Consider the following 24,328-nt stretch of genomic DNA (forward strand, 5'->3'; position numbering starts at 1 on the left):
TATATATATATATATATATATATATATATATATATATATATATATATATATAACAACCAAAAACTAAAATATGAAGTAGGGAATTTTCAAATATAGAAAAACTCTTATGTACCTTTAAACAATATATCTTATACAAATACTAGTTGATTCTGGAAGTAAAAAAGATAATGATTTTTCATCAATTTTGAATTACTAGAAGCATTTATAATGCCTGAATCCTAGTAGGCTGTTGCCAACAAAGAATCAAAAGACTTGTTTCATACACAGATATTATAAAATTTATGGTCGTAAAAACGAGATTGGTAATCAGAATTGTAAAACTAACTTATTTTCCCTTCTCTGTTTCTTAAAATTGTGAATCCAAACTTTATTGTACCGTTTAACACAGATTTTCAACCATAAGTAATTTCCTACTTAAATGTGATCGTCTCATGTTTTTTGCGAGGAAGGTTATCTCAGACTGCTGAGAGTGAGGACGAAGAGGCAAGAGAGGGATGACGGTGTCAGTTGTGGCCACGCAACGTTTGGTCGCTGGCCATGTCGTGCCTAAGGCATGGCACCCTATTTCAAAAATATGTATTTTTTTTAGGGGGGAGCCATGTTGAGCACGCTCATACACTCTAATACTCTAATGCTCTCTCTCTCTCTCTCTCTCTCTCTCTCTCTCTCTCTCTCTCTCTCTCTCTCTTATGGATGATAAAAAAAACCTGTCTAAGCTTGCTGTTGTATTTTACATTGCTTTGTCATTATTACACTTAACCGTATGTATATAAGTATGATATTTCGCGTGAATAGTCAGTTTTTTCCGCCCGTCTTTCCGTTAAAACTCTCACTAGTCTGTCATACTTCAATATGCTTCTAAATTTTTTCAAGTTCTCACCATGGAATGCGTATACAGAGAGATCTGCTCCGCGTTAGGTGAATCGTAACTACAAAACAATAGCTTTCACAGAATGAATGAGCTTTCATTACCTTATTAAGTATCAAAGGCGCTTAAGAATACGATCATGGATCTAGCAAAAAAAAAAAAAAAAAAAAAAAAAAAAAAAAAAAAAAAAAAAAAAAATCTTCTTTCAAGATTACTAATATTGATTTGGATTGTTATAATTTCAAAGTTATTCTAGTTGATTTTAATTTATCTTTTTATATATTAAAAAAGGGTATCATCCTGAATACATTACAACTCATATCACGCAGCACGATTATTTTTCAGCTCTATCTTGTATCATAAGCGGCAATATCTTTTCTATCAATCAATAATGATAAATCTAATTCAGGGCAGTACCAGCAACAAGGAAATGTTATAGCATTATTCACCAGTTGATTACTGAAATTTGATAAGAGCTAGGTTGCACCAAATATGCCGTGACGGGCTATTATTGTCAGCCATTTCGGAGATACAAGAAGAGCCACGGAGCCCAAAATAACGCACTATATGTAAAACATTGAATGTCTGTTTAAGGGTCACGGTTTCTGATGGATGCACATAGCGCTGACCAGGGATGCCAAAGTTCAAATCGACTTTTTGAGATCAGAAAGTACACCATTCGATGCAGTAAACTACAGGAACATGACGGTGTAAACCTTTTTCCCGTATGTTTATTGTTTTACGTATAACCAGCAAAAAAGAAAAAAAAATCCCAAATTTGACCCTTGAACTGACCTCAGAGGTCATCAATTGAACCAGGATATCAAAATGGGTACCAATTGCTCATCTTGTGACGCCCGGCATGCTTGTTTTATTTCGAGCCCCCAGCTTAATTGTCTGCCAAACGATTTAAACAGCAAAGATATTAAGCCTGATTGAACCCTGTATGATAGATTTTATCATAGCAATATCTATGAAAATGTAATTAATCCCCATATGTGATTTGAGGACCGTCGAAATGTGTAATGTTGCAACTTGCTTTATTGAAAATGCAGAAATGTGACATTGGAAGGCAAAAGGAGGCTTTTTTTATTGCTTTTTGAAAGACTGGATTGCAATTCATTGTCTTAGCTTCAGGGGGAGTGTTAGCATTTAATCAAGAAGAACAGAAGGATGCTGCTGTTATCAAAAATTAAAAAAAAGGAAATAAATTAATATATGAAAGTATAAACTATAGCAATAAAAGTGAGAAATAAAGAAGTATCGCAATATGACAAAGCGCAGAGGTCTTGTGGTATGGACATCGTGCACGCTTCACGGAAATCCTCCAATTTGGCCCAAAGGCAATGCATCAAAGTATTGCTGGCCTCTAGTTTGCCCTTGACAGGTGGGTGAGTAGATCAACCATATTGTCTGATCGCGTGTAACTATTTTCATCCTTGACCCCAGGACTAAAGAGAAATATGTCATATGGGCTGAGGTTTGTATGGCTAGAAAAATAAAAATTACGAACACAATTTCATAAGTGTTAAAAAAAAGCTATTCATATGTTTAATAAGAAGTCTCATTCCTACGTGGATAGCAGTCCCTTTGATTTAAAAGACTCATTGGGAAAGTGTTTAAATAATTATGTGATTATCCTGAAGGTAAAGGGGGGTGAAGGTGGTCTTGTTTCTCTAGACACCTGAGTGTAACATCTAATCTAGACATAATGTCCTTGTGAAAGGCTACTGACAGCGTGATGCCAATAAATTAGTGACTTACCTCCTGAGACGGGTAGTCATCTCCCTACAATTGATTTATATTCTCATGTAATTGTCTTATAACACCAGATGAAGATGTTTACTTATTCCTTACAGGCATGAGGTGTAAAGCTTTCTTCAAAAAGCGACGCAAAATCCTCAGTAGGAGGGGAAAGATAAGGACTTAAACTCTGGGTTATGGGTTTTAGACCTTTATCACAGTCAGCCATAAAATAAAAAGAAAGGGAAACTACATCTTTAAGATGCTCATCCGATGACACACATACGAAAAAAGAGCTTAGAAGCATTCTTCACCGTTACAGCAACTAGCATTAAAAAAAAAAAAAAAAAAAAAAATGTTTGCAAGATCCGTATTAGATTACTTTATCATAGTCTCAAATGATAAAAGGGCCAGAAACCTTTGTACTAAGATCACACTTCACTTTTAGGAAGCTGGTTTCCATATCTCCCATATAGAGGATATATCCAAGACCTTCAGTCTAGACATATGCGTACGAGCAGAGCAATAGTATTCCACAGTCTACACCAAGAATAGCTCATCTTGGCAGATATAGACAAGAATGTCCTCAATCTCCCGTAGAGTATCAGTGCCGGGAGTGACTGGAGAGACTCTACTCCTATGACACCAATCACAAAAAAATTATCCACTTTTCATGATGGACAGTGCAGAGGTATACCATTATATCTACAGTAGGTATCTCCGGTGAATTTCTGAAAGAAAAGATTACAACTCAGAGGAGACGACGGATATTTCTCAGTCTTAAAGTGCAAGTCAGACTGTTGGTACCTCAGAAAGCACAGCTTACCTGGTCGATTTGGCCAAATGTTTATATACCTCTAGGACCTTCACTAATTGAACCATCAGATTAGAATGCAGCGCGGAAAATCTTCTGTGGATTCTCAAATTTTTAATGTTGGTAGTAGGTTGGCCAGGGCACCAGCCGCCCGTTGAGATACTACCGCTAGAGAGTTAGGGGGTCCTTTGACTGGCCAGACAGTACCATATTGGATCCTTCTCTCTGGTTACGGTTCTTTCCCTTTGCCTACACAGACACCGAATAGTCTGGCCTATTCTTTACAGATTCTCCTCTCTCCTCATATACCTAACAACACTGAGATTACCAAACAATTCTTCCTCACCCAAGGGGTTAACTACAGCAATGTAATTGTTCAGTGGCTACTTTACTCTTGGTAAGGGTAGAAGCGACTCTTTAGCTATGGTAAGCAGCTCTTCTAGGAGAAGGACACTCCAAAATCAAACCATTGTTCTCTAGTCTTGGGTAGTGCTATAGCCTCTGTACCATGGCCTTCCACTGTCTTGGGTTAGAGTTCTCTTGCTTGAGGGTACAATCGGGCACACTGTTCTATCTAGTTTCTCTTCCTCTTGTTTTGTTGAAGTTTTTATTGTTTATATAGGAAATATTTACTTTACTGTTGTTAATATTCTTAAAATATTTTATTTTTCCTTGTTTCCTTTCTTCACTGAGCTATTTTCCCTGTTGGGGCCCCTGGGCTTATAGCATCCTGCTTTTCCAACTAGGGCTGTAGCTCAGCATTTAATAATAATAATAATAATAATGATAATAATAATAATAATAATAATAATAATCAAGATGTGTTTACAGCTGATCACAACCAATGACGAGCCACATCTGCAAGGCATCAGCACTGGCCACTCACAAAAGGAGTTATTTTAACCTCAAGAATAATCACGTCTTGGCAAGTGCTTCAATTCTTTATTAGTTGTTTTAGCTTATGACTCCTACTTTCCTTTATTGGATTTCTTTTTTTAGTTCATGTTTTAATTTTTGAAAAGCATTCCATTCATTAGCTAAAGAAGCACCCTGAAATAAGTAGCTAAGCTTCCTACATTAAATATACAATGATATGTTACTGTACCTATTGTATTGATGCAGTATAACAGAACAACTCAAACTTGGTTTTGCTTTTATGAAAATGTGTTATAAGTTAGTATGATACTGTATTTGCCATCCTCTGGATACTAATTGTGGGTGGGTGTAATAAAAGCATCTTATCAAAACGTAATACATTTATCTCGCAATAGGATATAAATTTCAATAAATATTGATGTCACGCTAGATTATTATTATTATTATTATTATTATTATTATTATTATTATTATTATTATTATTATTATTATTATTATTATTATTTTTGTTGTTGTTGTTGTTTTCTCCAAGTTGATAATAATAATAATACTACTAATAATAATAACAATAATAACAACAACAACGACAATAATAATACTAATACTAATAATAATAATAATAATAATAATAATAATAATAACAACAACGACAATAATAATAATAATAATAATGATAATAATAATAATAACAATAGCAGTAGTAGTAGTACTAGTAGTAGTAGTAGAAATTGTTGTAGTAGTAGTAGTAGTAGTAGTAGTAGTAGTAGTAGTAGTAGTAGTAGTAGTACTGGTGGTATACTTTATGCAATGCGAGAAGAAAACGTTTCGTTTTAGATATCCCAAAGGAAACGTCACCGGGTTTAGCCTTACACCATTTGTTACGTCAAGGGGAGCTAAAAAGATACTTTGTCATTTCCTGCCAGACCTCACCAGTTGCGAAGGACAGGAAAGGTCTTCTCTTTCTTCTATTCTGAGCAATTTCTTTCTAAAGATGCTGGGGTTGTATTCCTCTTTACTTTCTCTTTTTCGGAGTTCACCCTTTTTTATAGTTAAAATCATATTATTTTTGTAATTCCTTTTTAAAGTTTATTGACGGTTCTTCACATGTATAGCTTTATACGTGGGTTGAAAGTTTCAGGATAGTACAAGAGAAATAGGAAGTCACATACTGATAAAATTCTACATTATATATTTTTTTTTTTTTTTGCCAGAACACTGGAGGAAAGAACTATTAGAATTTACATTTAGCAAAATGGAGTAAATAGGTTTTGCATAAACTCTCTCATTGATGTAATGAAAACTAATTACTTTTTTTTTTTTCCAAGAAGGAATTAGTAGGAAACCATTGAAGGCACAACAAAGACGATGCCAAATGAATCACACAAACACCGTTGAAACGAACAACAAAATGGTAGATAGGAAAAGGATAATGACCGTTCCATAAATGAAAATAAAAGTTTTTTAAAGATATCATAAAGGAGAATATGTCGGCTTTATTTTTGTATATATTTTATTACATCAAGAGAAACTAAGATCATTTTTTCCCCCTTCCAGTGGCGAAGGATAAGGAAAGTCTCTTCTGCTTCTTTGTGATTTATTTCACTTTTATAGTGGTCAAAATCATGTTAATGTATAAATCCAATTAGATTTGATTAGGCTACTCTTAATACATTTATCAACTTTATCGTTGTAAAGAGTTTCAAGAGGGTGAAGGAGAAATAAATTATATCCTAGCGGAAATGTTAATTGTGCTTGGTCGTCCTTTAACCCGTATGATGAATAGGAAATCAAGCAACACATGATCATTTGGATACATCTAAAGAGAAACAAATATTTTTCTTATATGTGGAAAAGACCAAGATAAATGTTGTAATATAAATCATTATGCCAATATTTAAAATTCATATTTCATAATTAAAGAAGGCCGTAAATTATAATGAAAAAAAAGTTAATAAAATGTGATAAGAGGTACTGAAAGTTTTTGGAAAAATATCAGTTAAAATACCAATAATCTACTTATGAGAAAAAATGTATTTACCGTGAGTCTTCAAAGTCTAAAGTCGGATGTTTATTACAATCCAGATGAGATCAGATAGGTCTTACCAGTGGACTTTGGCTTTTGCGAAATCAATTAATTAAAATTATATATCACTCTTTTTTATCACAGTCATTTTAATGCAAAACCTTTTACTTAAAAGAGGAAATGGCTTGAGAGAAGTGCACTTCCTAGCTGGACGTCGCCCGGTTCGGGCCTTCTATGAGAAAAAGTAATTTCTTCAGGACCGATAAGGAACGTGTTTGGGATGACGATAAGTTCTGCCTTGCAAAGCTACTGATTCCTGCTTCGGCATCCCTTCCAGTCGTCATCGTTGTTTCATCTCATCATTATATTGTCCACCCTGTGTGTCCTTGCCGATGCAGCATGCGTAGCCTCCTTCGACACATAAGATCCAGCGATTCACTCCTTTTACACGATTCTAACGCACTCGAAACCAAGGTCCACCTTAGTGAGGGTCAGTCTAACATCATCATCATGAGAGAGGTGTATGTTCATTTTGGATAGATTCTTGTGATTTTGAAAAATGTTCTACTGTTTAATTGTTCGACATTCTTTCCTTGTTTCCATCTGTCGATTTATCAAAGATAAATATATATATATATTTTTTTTCAGGACTTGAGCTCAGAACACTAGACATGTCCATGTTACAAAAGTGCAAACAATCAGAACTCTTTGGAAGATCATGATTAAGTTTCGCTTAAATTAAGCAAAATAATGAAAAGAAAAGAAAATATTATCGATAACTATGTATGTTAAAATTGACATAAAAATACTCATGCAAAATATCATATCGTCTGTCATGATAATTTTCCAAGTTATCAAAGTTTCCCTTCATCTTTATTGGACTTGTCATTATGATCATATTTTTTACTTACCGATAATTCCTTCATTCTTATTGTTCCTGCATTGAAAACTGAACTATCACCATCCGAAATGGATGAGACGGACTCCCGCATCGGAATAGCACAATCATCCTACATATCATAGGATTAACATATTGAAATCAAACAACATTCAAACGATGATTATTATTGTTCATCAAGTTATATAATGTAAAAAGATTATTCGATTAAAGAACTGTCGCTGATTTCTAGCCAAAAAAGGAGGGTGGTGATCTATAACAGCTTTTACACCATACCTGACACATGTGCTAGTCTTGGGCGCAATCCATCAGAAGCCACACTAGTTGCAATAATTTCTAGTTAGTGTTTCTTTTTACTATTGTTATTATTATTATTATTATTATTATTATTATTATTATTATTATTATTATTATTATTATTATTATTATTATTATTATTATTATTATTATTATTCGCAGCTTATTTATCATTATGTGATATTGTTTGTGTACAATACATGACTTAGAAATTGAGCCATACTTTCATCTTTTGTATAACCTAGGCCAACTGTAAACAAACATTACACAAATTGCTATGTGACAGGCCAAACTCCATTCTTCGTTCCTTTATCTTCCCGGGGGAAAGTTTCTTGTTTTAAAAAGGGTTGTGTGCATACTCAAATAATGTATAATGCATAATTCTAATTCTGACACTTCAATTCAATAGATTATGGTATATATATCCTCATATGCACCACCACTGGGAATGACAATATTACTTTATTTAGTTTTATCTTCGTCTATATCTTTTAACAAACTCTCTTTTGACAGCAGAAAATTAAGGGATTTGTGTCTCACGTGTTTCATACACACTCGTTCGCTGTAACATTATTGCTTTTATTCATCTATCTCTCTCCTTCGCACTGATAATAGAAACACGTTTTAGCTTGCTATCTCATGCTCTGGTCTGTTTGAATTTTTTGTCATTCGTGCTCTCGACTATCGGTTAAAAATCTCGTTCTCTTGTTAAACAAATCTCCCATGCAATGCCCTCATATCTAAGTTAGAAACTAACAGCTACGTTGCTACATTAATGGCCACCAGAATGACTACTCAACACCACCTTTTTTTTGGCACTAAATTCGATGTACCCCTGTTACAATACTGCCCATTGTACCTTACATTTCAACACACGCTACCTGGTTCCAGTGCACCAAAGTTCAGTTTTGCATCTAGGGCATGACTTGCTCATCCAGCAAAGTAGACTATGTCCTAGTGGCGATCCTGGGGAACACTTTCTGAGAAATCTCCGATTGGCTTTGCAACCAAGAGATGCCCAATAGAGTATGATGGCAAAAAAAAAAAAAAAAAAAAAAAAAAAAAAAAAAAAAAAAAAAAAAAAAACATTACAGAGCAACGCTAATCATCGCCAACCGCACATATAGCACAACTTTTTAAGCTGTATTAGCAGCTGTTGGGAGACCAAAAGACTCCGCTCACCCTCAGGGAAATTACCAAAATCACTTGCCTGTACTCTTAAGCAGACGGTTTTCTTCAGGAATTGAACCTATTTTTTGCCCTTTGGGTAGAATGCCTACCCAAGCCTGTAGATTTTGCCATCCCTGATATTGATACCTTGCCCAGAGGTATGACCAAAGTCGATGCCCATATGGACAGCCACTTTCCCACCTTAAAGAACTCCATCAACACCTTCACTTATGAAGAAGAGTACAACTACGTAACGCCGACCAAGGCTGACGTGTAGGTAGTAAAACACAAACGCCTGACCTGTGATATGCAACTGACATATGCCACCACTTGCTCATGCCCCATCTAACAACCTTTCCAGCCACTTACTAATGCCTATTAGTCACAGTTATGCTACTTAGCTCAAGATTCGTAGCTGCTGTAAAAAAATGTTCAGTGGCTTGTTACAGGCCAAAAAGTGTTTAAGTATGCAATCGCTTGTGACAGTGGCCTCCCCTGTCAATAATTTTCTTTTATATATGAAATATGTACAAGCGTGAGGTTTTTGGTAGACACTGGTGCTTGGAGTTCCCCTCTAACAATGTCATTCTCCAGGACATGACGTGATCATTCCAAGCTCACTGACGTCATACTGGTAGGTGCCAAAGGATCTGAGATCCTCATCCACAGGTACAAGATACTCATACTATCTTTGCTGATGTACCATTGCCAATACCCAGTGCAGACTCACATATTTCCACCTCTCGGTTGATTAGGGCATCGACAATTAATCAACATACTCATACTCCTCAACACCTATTCAAACCAGCCCTCTCAGACTTTGAGCTCCACATAAGTGCACCCACGGAGACCTACACCCACCGCCTCACATCGTTCCTGGAAGTCTTATATCCTGAACTTTACTAAAATGGCAAAGCACAGTATTTATTACCATATTAAGATGATCGGGCCACCAGTGTTCGCCAGATTCTGGTATCTCTTCCCAGATCATTTGGCAGCCGATAAACATACGTTCACAGAAATGCAAAAAATGGGCCTTTGTCAAAAGGCATCAAGCCTATGGTCGTCTCCATTACAAAACATCTTGAAGATAGATGGTTCACTAAGCCCCATAAGGTGATTACAGGATTTTTAACATGCAGACAAAACTGAAACGCTAACCCCAGCCCAAACATAGCCAACCTTACTTATTACTTGGACAAAGCTTAAGGTCTTCTCCTCGTTTGACTTCTTGAAGGAGTATTATCAGGTGCCCATGAACCCAGATGACATCTCCAAGATTAACACCATTACCCCATTCAGTATATAAACATACAATTACTCATATTTATGCCTTCGTAATGCTGGAGACACTTTTTAACGCCTCATGGAGGGCTCCCATTCTGCTTATGTTATATGGATGACATACTTGTGTTCTCCTCTTCCAAAGGGGAACACCAGTGTCACCTACAAATTGCTTTTTAACACCTACAACAGAATGGCTTTGTAGTGACACATAGTAAATGTTCCTCTGGCACCAATGAAGTATCCTTTTTCGGGCACCACATCACTCCTGAATGCGTCCACCCTGAGAAGGTGGCAGCCATTCAGAGCTTCTCCATGCCCATATGCATTAAAGCATTACAAGAAGTATTAAGCATAATAAACTCTTATCAACGGTTTCAGCCAGCCATTGCCATCACTCTTGCCTGCCTCTTTGCCTCCCTGAAGGTTAAGCCAGAAAACCTGAAGTTGTGTCCTCTTCAAGAAGAGGGCTTCTGCAAAGCAAAGAATGACATATCAATCGCTGCTGATATTAATTTTCCCGTTTCACATGCCCTTCTCCTTGTGTTCACTGATGCCAGCTGATGACGTCGCTCTTGGTTCACTAGTCAAGCACGTGGTCAACAGCTCACCCCGGCCATTGACATTCTTAATAGAAAATTGTCCATAGCAGAACCTGGCTACTGTACGTTTGATCGCGAATTACTGGCATTGGATTTGGCCGTTTATTTCGTTTGTCACTTCTTAGAATGTACACTCATCGTCATTTGCATGAACTATATGCCTCCTGTGCTTGCCTTCACTTGAGAGTCAACCACGAGATTTATCCACCCTGGTTGAATACAATAGCCCCCTTCAACACATCTCTGGGAAAAGGAATCTCGTCACCAATGACCTGTCAAGAAACACATTGCCTGCCATTCAACTGGGATTGGATTACAATGCCTTGGCAGAAGCCCAACGAAAATATCCAGAGTACCAAGAATTCAGAAAATCCTGCAAATCTCTCCGTTGGGAAGATGTCGCCTTCAATGACTGTAAGGCCAACCCCGTCTGTGATATTAGTACTGGTAAGCAACGGCCCTGGATAGCTGCCCCCAAGTGCTAAAATATGTTTGATTTCCTCCATGGCCTCTTACATTACTCACTCTGATCTACTGCACAGCTACTGAAGATGAGGTTCAGTTATCACAGCAATACTGAGGATGCTAAGGATTGGATTCATGCCTGTACTTCATGCCCATATTCAAAAGTACATCGATACATCGATTCAGGAGTGGTACCTTTTCTTCAACCTCAGCGTTGTTTTGCCCAGAAACTCATTAGCATAGTAGGTCCCCAACCCACATCACAAGGACACCGTTACATGTTTACTGTCATTGGCTGCTCCACTCATTGGCCTAATGTCATTCTCCTGTAAATAGCAATGTCCTTTTCGTGTACAATATGCAGCAAAACTGGGGAGACTTTTTTATTTTTGCATCGGGCGAGCGTTGTTCTTAAGATGGCACTGCATAATAAAACTTATGTTTCACCCTGTAAATATGTGTATGAATGAGACAATGTTGGTCCATTGTTTAGTAAAATTTTATTACTGAAAAATATTAGATCGTTGAAAAAATTATGATAGAATAACAATTCAGAACAAAATTTAAATATGTGAGAACTGTCTGGCTTGATTGAGGGAGAGTGGGAGAGAGAGCATCAAGAGTAAAATTAATCGAAGCTTAGCCCTATGGTCTAATGGTAAAAATTTTTGTATTATGGATATGAATTTAGTCATCTTTTTTTTAATTTGCTTATGTCGTTTTGTGCATAAAGCAACATTTAAAGTCATGGTTTTTTAAACTTGCAATAAATCATCAGAATCCCTAGCTTAGGTTATAGCCAATAGGTCTATATAGGTCTAGTCTCTCGTCAGTTTTTTTCAGGGAGAGGAAATAATGAAAATTAGATAAGTGACTAAGCAAGGTGGTGAGTTATCTTTGTTATTAGAAACAAAATTGATTTTATCTCTATTATTTACTTTTACTTTACAAAGGGAAGTCCTTTATCATGTCAGACATATTCACCCACAGCTACAATGTGCAGATTATACTATAAGAACGCATTTTGAATAATAATAATAATAATAATAATAATAATAATAATAATAATAATAATAATAATAATAATAATAATAATAATGTGGCTCTAGAGTCTTGGCTTTATAACATACTTTGCTGTCCCGCTGAAATGACTCTAATTGGTTTATTTTATATCCTTGATTCCTCTTGGCATTAAGATAAAATTTTTCCCAATCTGTAACCAATGCCAACTATTGCCAGCATGTACGTTATGTTGTGGGAAAATTTACTCAATGACGCCAGATTTACAAGCTCGCAGAAAAGTAAAAAATACTGAGAGATTTGGACATGGCAATGCACGTTTTTCTGAGCCCCGCCAGTAGCATGCCAATGCTAATCACCCATTACATGGGTCTTTTCTCCATGACCCGGTGTACACAGAAAGCTTATCAATTAACATTCTTGGGAAATAAGACAGAGTCTCCATATCTTACATAAAACTTCAGTATATCCTACAAGATGGCTGCCTACAGCTTGCCTCTCAAGAGCAGGGAAACCTATTTCTCATGTATGTCTTTTTTAGAGTGGAGCCAGGTGCCGCAGGTTGTTATTTTTTATATATATATATATGCTTGTACATTGTAACGTTACTGTTGTATATGGTATATGGTATTGGTTTTCAAAATTGAATAACCCCTTCCAACATACCTGGAATAATGATACAGTAGTTTATTAGTTAAGAATATTCTTATCACATCATTTTCGTGGATTGATCTTCTTGTTGGATAGGATATGATCATAGACTTTTTATTAAATTGCTTTTAATGGTTAAAGCTTACATTACAGCTCTACTTTCTGACTTGTTGTAACTCTCGAGTGAGAATATGTAAACAAAACTCGTACACATACACAGAAAAAACAAATTGAGCGTCACTCTCAAAAAGATCATATCCCACTGCAATACAAAAGTAAGAAGAATCACATCCTAACTTTAAGACAATTAATGAATTATTAAATCCTTCATAACATACGCTACTATACCTATGAACTGTGCTGAAACACGTTCTAACGCTGCAATACTATGCAATCATTACTCTTGATACCCGTAGCACATATGGTATTACAGTACAAAATACATAACAGTCTCCTCCTCCTTAACTTGACATTGTGCAGAACTACAAATCCAATCTCTCAGGGGGCTTCCCTCTATTCATCCTATAGGGAAGCACTCAAACTTCATCCTGCACTTGTATATGAATAGATTCTGAATCTACATCTGATGTTAGAGCATCTTGGTTAATATTTGATTTAACTGCTGCTGAAAATTTCTCATCTATAACATTCAAATGATCTACAACATTTTAATTTAACGGCTGTAATTGATCAACAGGAAGTTTTACAGTATTTTCACCAACTTGAACATCATAATGCAAATTTCCTATCGCTTTTACAATTTCTCCTGGTACTCACTTTTCTGGAGTATTGTATGATCTTACCATGACATGAGAACAAGGGGGAAAATGTCTTACTTCTGGGAGACTTTCTAGCTGTTTATAAGCTTTTTTTTCTAATTCACTCTGCAAACTTGAATACAACAAATCTAATTTACAGCTAATCCTCCTTCCCATCAACACATTTGATGATGTCACACCTGCTGTGCTGTGTTGTGATGTTCTATAAGACAATAATTTACTTAGACTCATTAAAAATATGTTATTTGAATTTGCCTTTCGACATTTTATGTTATGCTTAAATGTTTGAACAAACCTTTCAGCCGCTCCATTCATGGAAGGGTGATATGTATCTGAAAACTTATGTTTAATACCATTTACTTCACAAAAATCTTTAAATTTCTGTGAGGCAAACTGTGGACCATTTATCAGTTATAATTCTTTCTGGAATTCCACGAGTAGAAAACTTTTTCATTAATTCTTGAATTATGGTGTAAGATGTTGTTGTCTTCATTGGGATTACTTACTGTAAGCATCTACAACGAAGCACCTATTACCTGAATATCAAAAACAAATAACCTAAGTAAAGATCTGCAAAATCTATGTACCCTCCTTGCCATGAATACCTGGGTAATTCTCACAGGTGCATTTTAGCAAATTGAGGGTTGTTCTGTTGCGAAGCACAATTCATACAACTTCTTACAAATAAATCAGTGTCTCTATCTACACCTGGCCACCAGACAAAATTCTTGCAATGGACTTTGACCTGACAATACCTTGGTGATCAGCATGTATTTCAGACGAAACCTTATTCCTCAGTGAACTAGGAATAATTACTCTAGACCCTTTCATTATACAACCTTGTGCTATACTCAATTCACTCCATATATCTTTATAGACTTTACAATTTACTTCCTGTCCACACAAGTCTCTGCTTTCCATTAAAGTCTCTAAAACCTTACTATGTATTGGGTCTTTCTTGGTATTATGTGCAATACCATTGGCTGTAAAGGGTACATTATATAATGAAACTAGTAATACACTATCATACTCTTCTGGTGCTTTGTCTACTGGAAATCTAGATAAAGCATCTGTATTACCCATCTTTGATGTAGGATAATATTCTATATCATAATGATATGCGGCAAACGTAATTGCCTAACGTTGTAGTCTTGCAGCTACCAACGCATGTAAACTTGCTTTTGGATCCAATATTTTTGATAGAGGTTTATGATCTGTAACAAGTGTGACCCTTTTCCTTCCATAAAACTGGTTTTGACGTAGGAAAAATCTATTTTGGGGCTCAAGCTATGTCACCCTGATGGATGGTCCTTCCGGCAGCTTCCTAATATATAGTATTTGTGCGAGTGATATTACGAGAAAATTACCGTCAGGTATCACGTGGTTCTAACCCCCGGGAACAACTATTCTAAGATATAGTGTATAATCAGGGATGTATCTGTAGATAATCATAGATATCTGCACCCCTAACAGACTTAACCTAGTCTAGGAAACGAGGGGGAAGGATAGGTGAGGAGCCGTTACATATTCTCTCCCTCTTGGTACCACTGTACGTCACTGATGACGCCATTCCTTTCTTCGCAGCGTCCTACTCTGTGCAGAGTTTTTTCGAGTGCGCTTATTTTAGCTTTTTTGGATTTTTCCATGCATGATGGCTTCCTCTTCGACTTCTAAGTTGGGTACCCTCTTCTTTCACAGTTAGAATTAGCTGTCACTATGTTATATCCCCTTGGGGACTGGTTTTTTTACATATGAAATTTCTTTACTCCATACACTAATGCTAAACCTTTTTCTATCTGAGAGTAATTCCTTTCTGCCTTGTTCAAAACTCTAGAAGCGAAAGCAATTGGCTTTTCTGTTCCATCTGGCATTACATGAGATAATACTGCACCTAAACCTATGTTCAATGCATCACAAACTAATTTAACTAGTAAATCCATTTGATAATGTACTAGAAAAGTAGGTGAAATTATCTCCTGCTTGATTCTTTGAAAAGGTTCCTGACAATTTTTTGTCCAATTCCATTCTACACCCTTATTCAGCTAATTATACAATGGATGTGCAATTGTAGATGAATTCTGAATGAAATTTCCATAAAATGTTACTAAACTTAAAAATGATTGTAATTCCTTAACATTTTCTGGTACCTTAGTTGAAATTGCTGTATTAATACTCTCCTTAGTCTTGTGGATACCTTTGCCATTGATTAAGAAACCTAAGTATTCCACTGAATCAACTTCTAAAATACATTTGCTCCTATTCACTCTAATATTATGTTCCTTCAACTTCTTCAGAACTGCTCGTAATCTTTCTGCATGTTCTCTTTTATCTTTACCAGAGACTAACCTTTTAATTTCAAGTTGAACCCCACTTTTTAATGCACATGGTACTGGTCTTGGAGCAAACAATCTAGGAATACTATCTGATTTCAAAACTGAAATTGCCTTTATGTTCTTTACTGTACAAATTTTATCTTCAAATACATCTTGGAACTCTGATAGAATATTATCCACAGACACTTCATTCTTGTGTTCATCTTGTGTACCTGTAACCTTGGAAATACTAGGCCAATCTAATTTTATATAATGTAACCAGTCTAAACCTGGTAAAGTTTGTCATTTACATTTCACTACCATTAATGGCATTCTGTCTAACCTCTAATCTTTATACTGTACTTCTATGTTCGATGCACCTATTACCTGAATCTCAAAACCAGTATAACCTTTGAAAACTCTATTTGTGATTTCTAATAACAAATTAGGAATGGTTTCAGCAGTTTTCTCAGACATAATTGATACATCAGCTGCTGTGTCAACTTGCATTACAATTGGTTTACCAATTATGATGACTTCTACCGATTTGTGTTTCTTTTCACCTTTGTTGATGGAATTAATGCAAAACTGCAAAATCAGTTTCCTACCTAACCTGAATATCATGAACATTTTCCCCATTATTCTCTTGATATATAGTATCAACTGGTGCATTGATTTTCTTTGTGTATTGTTTAGGGAATCTATAAACATTTGAAAAAAAATCCCGTCTTTTTACAATTCTGGCATGTTTGTCCTGTAACAGGGCATTTTCTTGCTTCGTATGCAAGATGATCAGTTTTGCCACACCTATAGCATTTGGGATTTTTCCTGTTGCTTCCGCGTATAGATCTCATTCTGATATTTGTGACCATTAGAGTTCGGCAATTTTTTATGACAAAGCTTTGACGTATTCTTTCTCTGATTCTCCTTGTCTTTCAACTCTGAACCTATCTTGCTAATTTTAGAACTTTCCATTCTTTTTCTTGTAGAATTACCTATTATATTACTTTGCCTATTTGATGTCTCTAGAGCTCTGCCTATAATCAATACCTTCTCTAGTGTTGAATCTTTATCTTGCAATAATTTCTTTCTTAGTTCTTGTGATGTGCTGTGGGCAATACCTTGATCTATAATAACATTTTTTAACTCTAGAAATTCACATTATAAAGCTAAATTCTTAAGTCTAGTCACAAATGCATCTAAACTTTCATGGTCTTTCTGATTTGCCTGTACTGTAGAATGATACCTTTAAAAAAATTTATTGACCTGAGGGGCAAAATATGTGGTAAGAGCCTTAATTGCAGCTTCACTTGTGTCATCAGTAGGTTGTAGTGTCTTAAACACTTCCATAACCTCTCTACCGGTTGTGTGTGCAGTAATAACCTCTTTTTTTTGGCCATCTTCCATGATACCTAAAGCTTATATGTATATCTTAAATTCTTCACACCACTATTGCTGTTGGGGGTGTTCCTGGGAGGTTGGGAAGGAAACACAATCTTGAAATTAACGTAAGTTCTATTAAGAAGGTGCAATACACGAATCAGATACAACAGGCAGGAAATACGTGTCTTGGGTGACGAACAAAAATACAAGCACACTGTGTGATGCCCCAAGGATTGGAAGTACATTGTTGCCATGTCTTCAGGGCGTTGCCACAGTTAATAATGTAATGGATATCTATGCATAATAACATTGTAATATGATGCATATACACATATGAATACAAAGGGGGTGTATTTCTTTACAAGAGACATAATTAATGAGACACATAATAAATGGGAAACATAATACATTGCTTTAGGTATGATTATATGTTAACGTCAGTTAATGTAACGGTCTCACATTTTGTATATCTACACCTCCCTCCCCCTCGCGCTCATAGTTCCATTCTCGAGCGAACTCTTTCTAATGAGCCTTTGAGATCTGCATGGGAACACTTGGGGGTTAAAGACTAAGGACCTTTCTATGTCCTTGCAAGGGGCCACAGGTAAATGGGGAGGGGGTCAGCCTCAGGCATTGGCATTGAACGTACGAAGCGGCGGTCACGCCATCAAACTCTGCCACTGGGAAGATGCACCTCATAGTCCCATGATTTGCCAAAACCCATGATTACTCCAACCTTTTCCCATCAATTTGATGTCGGCTCTTGGATCCTTACTGTCTGGCCTATTTCCAACTCATCATGAAATCTTGGAAGTCTTTGGTGGCGAATTGAGGGCCACCATCGGTCCTGAAACGAAGGGGAACACCGACTTCCCTGAAGTAATGACAGAAGATACGTATGGTGTTGGAAGCAGTAGTGTCTCCTTTACATGGTACCACAACAGGCCACCCAGATAGTCAGTCGGTTACAACGAGGAATGACTCTCCAGCGACACTGAAAAAGTCAGCTAAGACAGACTCAAAAGGCCTCGTAGGGTTGTCATCATTCAATAAGGTTTCCTGCTGGAAGCTAGGCTGCAACATTTGGCATGGTTCACAAGCTCTGACAGTACTGGTGATGTCTGAATCAATTCCCAGCCAAAAGACGGTCTGTCTTGCACGTCGCTATGTGGCTTCCACTCCTCGATGACTATCATGCAGACGAGCAAGAGTACGACGGCGGAGGGAAGCAGGGACGACAATTCTTGCTCCATAGAGAACCAGATCACCATCAGTTGAGAGGTTTTCCCTTAATTTCCAGAAAGGAGAACCAGATCACCATCAGTTGAGAGGTTTTCCCTTAATTTCCAGAAAGGAGAACCAGATCACAATCAGTTGAGAAGTTTTCCCTTAATTTCCAGAAAGGTAGTAACGACTGGTGTTGGTTATAGCGGCTTGATGGAAATCCTGAAGTCACACAATTTACAAGACGGGTATACGATGGATCAGCTCTTGCTGCAGCTCGGAGTTCCTGAAGTGTCCTATCTGCATCTTGGGGCGTAGAATCTTCTTTGACGATGACAGCATTGACATTGATGATATATCTGACGTGTGTTGTGACATCAGCACAAGTGATATCATCTTCTGGAGTAGGCTGACTAACTGGAGCTCGAGATAAGGCATCTGGAATGCTGAGCTGCTTCCCAGCCTGCCACACTGCTGTGAATAGGTACGGTGAAATCTTTTCCTTGAGACACTGAAGGCGAGGATTCTCCACTGCATCAAGTGTATAATTATTGAGAATTGGGATAAGTGGCCGGTGATCAGTCATCAGGGTGAAATACTGAAGACCAGCTAGATACAATCTACACTTAGACATAGCCCAGACCACAGCTAACAATTCTAGCTCTATAGTAGCGTAGCGGGACTCAGCATCTGTGAGGAAACGGGAGCCACATTGAACTAGACGAAGTCTGCCATTACTATGGTCCTGTAGAAGGGTGTATCCAATTCCATATAGGCGAGAGGCATCAGTCTTGAGGATTACCGGCAATACAGGATCAAAGGAGGCAAGGACTGGGGGCTTACCAAGGCGTCCTTGACTCGACGAAATGCCTCGTCATGATCAGGAGTCCAAACGAATGCTCTCTTGTGGCTCATCAGAGGTCGTAGGGGCTGAGCTGTAGCAGCAATCTCAGGGGTAAATTCGGCCAACTGGTTCACTAAACCCATGAATGATCGAAGGTCAGTCAAATTGGAAAGTCCCGGATTGCACTGACTTTGCCAGGATCAGCTGCTATACCCTCTTCTGAGAGCTGATATCCACAAAAGGACACTTGAGATGCAGCAACCACAAACTTGTCTCTGTTGAGAGTAATCTTGAATTTGCGGCATCTAAGAAGCATCTCGTAGATTTTTTGAAGATGAGTGAAGTAATCTTCATCATAAAGAAGTATGTCATCCATGACCTTTACACAGTTCTGCATTCCTTGAAGAACCATATCACTGCAGAGACAGAAGGCATCCCCTGTAGCTGCAAAACCCATCGGGCCTTTGCAATGCTTGAAACAGCCGTACGGTGTAATGAAGGTTGTCAAGTGTTGGTCCTCTTCAGCAAGTGTCGTCTGCCAATATCCACATAAGGCATCTGCCATAGTGAAATACCCTGCCTTCGAATTAACACTACGGATGGCAGTGAACGGAGTTGAAGAAGGGTGGGTTGGTCGGCACACTTGGCTGTGTAGCTTAGTAAGGTCAACAGTGATTCGGACACCTGAGTCCTTAGCTACTACGACGAGTGGATGGCACCATTCTGAAGGTTCATCACCGGCAGGCTTGATAATTCCTTGGGTTACCATGGAAGCGAGTTCTTCCTTAACTTGATCGCGGAAAGCAAAGGGTATCTGGCGTGGAGTGTCGACAGCAAAGGGTACTGCACCATCCTTGAGGTTGATCCTCATTGGAGGACCAGTCATTGGCTGGAGTGGTGTTGTCTTGAGGTTTTCTTTGGTGACCAGAACATCCTTGAACTCCTGTAGAAAAAATTCTCTTGCCTCAGTAGGGGATGTGGTAGCAGAAAGGGGCAATTCCTTGCATCTTTTGACATGCTTAACTTCCAATAATGGCTTGGGAAAGTCTGGAGAAATAATTGCTAATTCCTTATAGTGGCTGTAAGACAACAATGGAGTTTGGACACCGTCATGAACCTGCATATCTGCAGAACAGGACTGCTTACCCAGCATAAGAGTGGCTTGGGAGGTACCCAAAGCAGGTGTCATGGCTGAACCGTCAGCAGTTAGAGTTACAGTTGTAGGCAAACGGCTTCAAACTACTCCTAGGTATCTTAAGTAGGTCAAGATGCTGGGGTCCTACCACGGAGACTTCGGCGCCTGTGTCGGTAACATCTGAATTTGGGATGTAACATCTCCATATGTTAGAAGAACACAGACAGGCTTAGGCGACTTGCTGAAAGTTTCGACTCGACGAAAGCTGGACTTCTTTACGACCTATGATTTACCTGATGATGGGGTAGCTTTGTCACTTGAAGAGCCACCCGGTGTATTGTCATTTCTCTTTGTCTTACAGTATTTATCATAATGTCCCACACGGTTACAAACTCGGCACTGTGCTGCATTGGCTGGGCACTTTGGAGTCCTGTCCCAATGACCTCGTCGACTGCAGTTTTTGCAGTTGCTTTCTAGGTCCGGGCAAACTTTGGAAGAATGGTGGTTATGTGCACAACACTGGCAGGGATTGGCTGGTTTGGGTGGTGGAGTTGAAGAATGATTTTTACCACCTTTCTCTCTGTTTCTTGTATGTTGAAACAACACGTAGCTGGGAGGTTGGTGCTCGAATGGCAGAAGTAGCCTTCCTGGGCGCCTCATATGAGCGACAAGTATCGACCACCTCCTGAAGTGAAGCTGTTGCATCAAGAGAGATGAGTTTCTGGACAAGTTCCCCATCCCTGATACCCATGAGAATTATCATTTTCATTTGAGTTTCCTCACACACTGATGAATTCCCCGGACAGACGTCCACCTCTTCAGTTATATGCTTAAGTCGCACTTAAAAATCTGAAAAAGATTCTCCCTCAAACTGCTTGCAACTTAAGAGATCTCTTTGGCGTAGGGCTTTGTTGTGTAGACTTTTCACGTGATCCTACCGCTCATCTAAGACCTCTTCTACCGTCTTGTCTGTGTTGGGTGAAATATCCAGGATGTGCTCCAAGATCATCTGCGTCTCAAGAGTGAGGCACATTGTAAGCTGAATGAGTTGCTTCTCTCTAGGTAACTTGGATAAATCCACCATGTATCAGTAATCTTCCCATCGACGTCTCCATTCGCGAAAAACTTGAAAACTGGCATCTGCTTGAAGGGGAGGCGGGTTCTGGGTGATAGCTTTTTGAGGGGCAGGTATTACTGATGAACTTGAAAATGAAACAGGAGGTACTGATGATGTAGATGATGTATTGACTGAAAGGCTATGTGTGCTGTCAGGTTGGGAGGTAACTGGAAGCAACCTCTGCAAAAATGCTGTAAAGCGAGCACTTTCTTCCTGTCGACGTTGTTCGTCTTCTCTGCGTCGAAAATCCTCTTCTTGGCGCTGTCTTGCATCCTCTTGTATTCGACATTGTTCAAGATACTTGATGAAATGAAGAAATTCGGCTCCTGAAGCTGATGGAGGAGTTGTATAATGTGGGGTGAGTGGTGGTGGCAACTGGTACACTTCCTCCCCAGTTAATCCTCCGAGAGCTCCAACATTAGGATTATATTCTTCCTCTACCTCTGCTTCTCGTATATCTGTAGATTCCTCGTGAAATTCCAATTCCGACATGGTTTATTGTAAAAACATTAACATATCAAGAAGGAATATGTAAGAAGTAAAAGTTCAATTTGCCAAAATATTCAGAAATAATATAATTCTTACGAATATGTGCATATTATACTAAGTATAGCAGTATGGTTCAGATAGGGAGGGGGAGGAGTCTATTCGATGATTAGTAGTCACTCCCCTCGGTGACGTCATGGTCAGTTGCCCGGAAGCGTTCGAAGTGATTAGATATCAGTGTGCCGGTTTAGTTAAATTATGTGCTAAACTCGTTATTGTACTTAATTATGGGACACAGCACATGAGTAGGTCACTCAACAGTCACTAAGGTACACTGCACTAAAAGGGTCCACTTATAAGTCACTATGGGCAACGAACACTACACTTAAATGCACATGAACTGCACAATAAATCCATGGAGATTCATAGGGAGAGTAATGGCGGCTGTAATCGTCGTCTTGTGTTGCTTGAAAAACTTGTAAAAGCACTCTCTTCTCACAAAATACTCACTGCGCCATGTTGGGGGTGTTCCTGGGAAGGAAACACAATCTTGAAATTAACGTAAGTTCTTTTGAGAAGGTGCAATATACCAATCAAATACAACAGGCAGGAAATACGTCTGCCTTGGGTGACGAACGAAAATACAAGGACACTGTTTAATGCTCCAAGGCTTTGAAGTACATTGTTGCCATGTCTTCGGGGCGTTGCCAAAGTTAATAATGTAATGGATATCTATGCATAATAACATTGTAATATGATGCATATACACATATGAATACATAAGGGGTGTATTTGTTCACAAGAGACATAATAAATGAGACACATAATAAATGGGAAACATAAAACATTGCTTTAGGTATGATTATATGTTAACGTCACTTAAGTTACCGGTCTCACATTTTGTATATCTACAATTGCCCATCGTGTTTCAACAGAATTTGGTTCAGCAACAATGCTAAACTTCTCTGGATGCTCGATGTCCAGGGGCATTTTTACTTCTTACCTGAATTAGGTTAGGCAAATTAATTCTGCAAATCTAACTAGTTATTCACTAAAAAAGTTAATTGTAACCCAATTTCAATGTTAATTGCACCTCTTGTGTGTTTATGCAACCAACTAAAGGTATTTTACACTTTATGTTTTATGTAAATCATTTCCCGTCCTATAGTGAAATTTTACCACCTAATGCCTACTGGTAACAAATTTCAATCTTGCCTTAATGGTATTACTCTTTATAACATATATGTAGGATGTTTGCTTCTTTCTTGACATCGGGCTTGAATGTGTTGTGGCGTTCTTCTTGTTTGTTGCATACCTGCTGCAGCTGCATCTTCATTGGGGCTACTTCTAGTTGTCTCTTCTGCTGTTGCCTTTATCTGCACGGGTCCCGTTTCACCTCTCGCCAAATGTTGTATATCGTATTGGTTATCAAAATTGAATAACCCCTTCCAACATACCTGGAATAAAAATACAGTAGTTCATTAGTTAAGAACATTCCTATCCCATCATCTTCGCGGATTTATCTTCTTGTTGGATAGGATATAACAATACAATACTGTGCAATCATTACTCTTAATACCCGTAGCGCATATACTATTACGATACAAAATACATAACAGTTACAGCTTCTTTTTCATCTTTCGTTCTTATTGGCAATGATTATAGAAACAGATTTAAGCTTGCTATACCATATTATGTACTTATGGAATTTTGTGTCGTTCTTGCTCTCGATTATCTGTAATAAAAGCTCTTTAGCTTGTCGAATAAACTTTTTTTTTTTCATTCAGCTCGCCTCTCTGTTTGAACCTAAGGCGTTGAGCACAACTTCCCGTACGAATATCTTAGCCGTACGTGTCTTGGAATTTTTCAGTTGTAGCCATAAACTCCTGCGATATAATTGGTAGTTAGTGTGTTGAGTGTTAAGTACGGTTGAAGTAGGTGTGACGCGTGGGTGCCGCATGGTTTGCAAGTGTCGTGATATGAAGGATTCTTCTCACTCTCTCTGACATAACAGCCACGATGAACGACCTGACGACTGAATATGATCTACTTGGTGCAGCAGAATATATACCATGAAAAAAAATATAAATATCATGCATTAGTACTAACGTTGTCCGGTCGTTATACTACACACCTACTTTTGCCGCAATTCCATCGTACAGTGCATGCACGGACCACGTAATTCCTCTAATTCCGTACAATAAACGTGCGTGCCTCGTACTTGTGACGCAATTTACATGTAAGTCTCACGGACGGCTTACTTGCATCAGACGTGCATCCTGTCTGCGACTACAAATATTCTTGACTGCCGCAGAACATTTTATTGCAGCAAATGAA

The sequence above is a fragment of the Palaemon carinicauda genome, chromosome 31, assembly GCF_036898095.1.
Source record: "Palaemon carinicauda isolate YSFRI2023 chromosome 31, ASM3689809v2, whole genome shotgun sequence".
NCBI classification, from domain to species: domain Eukaryota; kingdom Metazoa; phylum Arthropoda; class Malacostraca; order Decapoda; family Palaemonidae; genus Palaemon; species Palaemon carinicauda.